The sequence below is a fragment of the Talpa europaea genome (assembly GCF_964194135.1).
Source record: "Talpa europaea genome assembly, chromosome: 14".
In the NCBI taxonomy this organism is placed as follows: Eukaryota; Metazoa; Chordata; class Mammalia; order Eulipotyphla; family Talpidae; genus Talpa; species Talpa europaea.
The window spans coordinates 71,886,283-71,888,384 of NC_140082.1; the positions used below are offsets into that span (position 1 = coordinate 71,886,283).

Consider the following 2,102-nt stretch of genomic DNA (forward strand, 5'->3'; position numbering starts at 1 on the left):
AATTGTAACTTGACAGAAGATGTTTCTGTTTTCTGATTCATACTCTCATTTCCCCCCTCATTCACTTTTCCTCACCCACAGGAATAAACACCATCAGAGCTGACCCTGACATCACCTGGTTCAAGCAGAAGTGTTGGCTATAAGTGCCCAGCTAACAAATTTTACTGAATGATGGAGACAAATGTATTTTATAATGCAAACTACCCACATAGATCAAATGTATTTTTTTTTTTTGCCTGATAGAACAGTCTTTCTTTCTTTTTTTTTTTTCCCATTTTTTTCAGTTCATTTCAGCAAAAACATAATATAAAAGGCATTGCCACCCCCTTCCCCTCCTGGGGGTGATCCGTCATGTCTGTCAGTCCAGTGGTTCATAGCTCATCATGAGATATGTGCATGGCATGGTCACACAGATCTGTTCGCTTATGACAAAGTTTGTCTTTGACATTGTCGGCCTCTTGAGAAAAGAATTCAATGAGTTCATCCTTATATTCCTCCACAATGCTCTCACACGCAAATCTGAGCGTGCCATGATGTCTGAATCAATTCGGATGCCCTGTAGGTCCAGTTCATTGGATTCTCCACTCCGGCCTACAACGCGAATGTAGTTCTTGCGGTGGGTAGAAGGATCGATCTGTTCCCCATACTCCTTCATCCGGGCACATACTTCTTCTAGCAGCTCGGAGAGGTGGGCTTCTGAGCGAGCATAAGGCACCTCCACCACTGATTGGCTGCCATCTGGATTGATGACAAAAGATCCCATCTGAATGGTCTTCTTGTGATCTACCTGGGCAATTTCGCACTCTAGTTCATCCACCAGCGCCCTGCAGGCTCCACCGTGTAGATCCTGGCTCCTCCGAGCCCAGGCAGTTCCCAGCAGAGGCCCCAGAAGCGGGGTCAGCCAACCCCAGCCTTTCATCTTCAGTGTAACGGGGCTGCTCCACCCCTCCGGACACGCGCAGGAACAGGCAGCTTGGGAGCGACTCTGGGCGGGCCCCGGTGCTTCGCAGAAGGACCCAGACTTGTGGTGAGCGGCAGCACGTGCCCGCCAGGGTCAGCGAGGAGCAGGAGTGGCCTGAGGCAAGGTGGAGCCCACGCGGGGCTCGGCGGCGGCACGGCTCGCCCACGTCAGTCTTCTTCTTCTTCTTCTTCTTTTAACATTTATCATTTAAAAAAATTTTTCAGACAATATTTACCCCACCACCTCAGATTGAGTCCCCTTAGACTCTCCTTCCCCAAGGCACCCGTGCACCATCACCACAGTCCCCTGTGCTCCTCCCTCCATCCCTCTCACCCCTCTCCCTCCTCCTCCCCTGCAGGATGTCTCTGTTTATAGTTGTGTTTTTGCTTTGTTGTGTTTTGTACATTATTATTTTTTTTTACGCTGATGTCTTATTTAGTTCCCCTATATTCCTGCTTTAAGTGAAACCATCCGATATTTTTCTTTTTCCTTCTGGCTCATTTCACTGAGCAAATTCCTTCTAGCTCCATCCATGTCGCTGCAAATGGCATGAGTTTATCTTTTTTGATTGCTGAATAATATTCCATTGTGTATATATGTCACATCTTCCTGATCCAGTCATCTATTTTTGGGCATTTGGGTTGTTTCCAGGTTTTACCTATTGTAAATTCTGCTGCAATAAACATAGGTGTACAGGTGCTCTTTTGAATCACTGTTTTTGTGTCCTTTGGGTAGATCCCTAGGAGTGGGATTGCCAGATCATATGGTAGCTCCATATTTAGTAGACTGAAGGAACCTCCAGACAGCTTTCCACAGTGCCTGGACCAGTTTGCACTCCCACCAGCAGTGTAGGAGAGTTCTTTTTTTCACTGCATCCTCGCCAACATTTGTTGTTGCTTGTTTTTTTGATATGTGCCATTCTAACTGGTGTAGGAAGGGATGTCCCTACCTAGAGATGAGATGTGGAACATAAAAGTCAGTAGGAATCTGACCCGTTCATTTATTCTGGACTCTCAGAATAGGAGCAATTTTGTGAATGGAGAGACTATCCAATTTTGTGAATGGAGAGACTATCCAATTTTGTGAATGGAGAGACTGAGGCAGAGAATGCAAATCTAGGTTGAGAAGAAACATAGATTAT

The 2,102-nt window shown here is 46.1% G+C and overlaps 1 pseudogene across 1 annotated transcript; it reads right to left on the minus strand.

Annotated features, from left to right (window-relative positions):
- Positions 1-371: 371 nt before the first annotated feature.
- On the minus strand, positions 372-966 carry LOC311184303 (protein canopy homolog 2-like; annotated as a pseudogene). Its single transcript has one exon. The product of its transcript is annotated as a protein canopy homolog 2-like (transcript).
- Between the last annotated feature and the right edge of the window lie 1,136 nt (positions 967-2,102).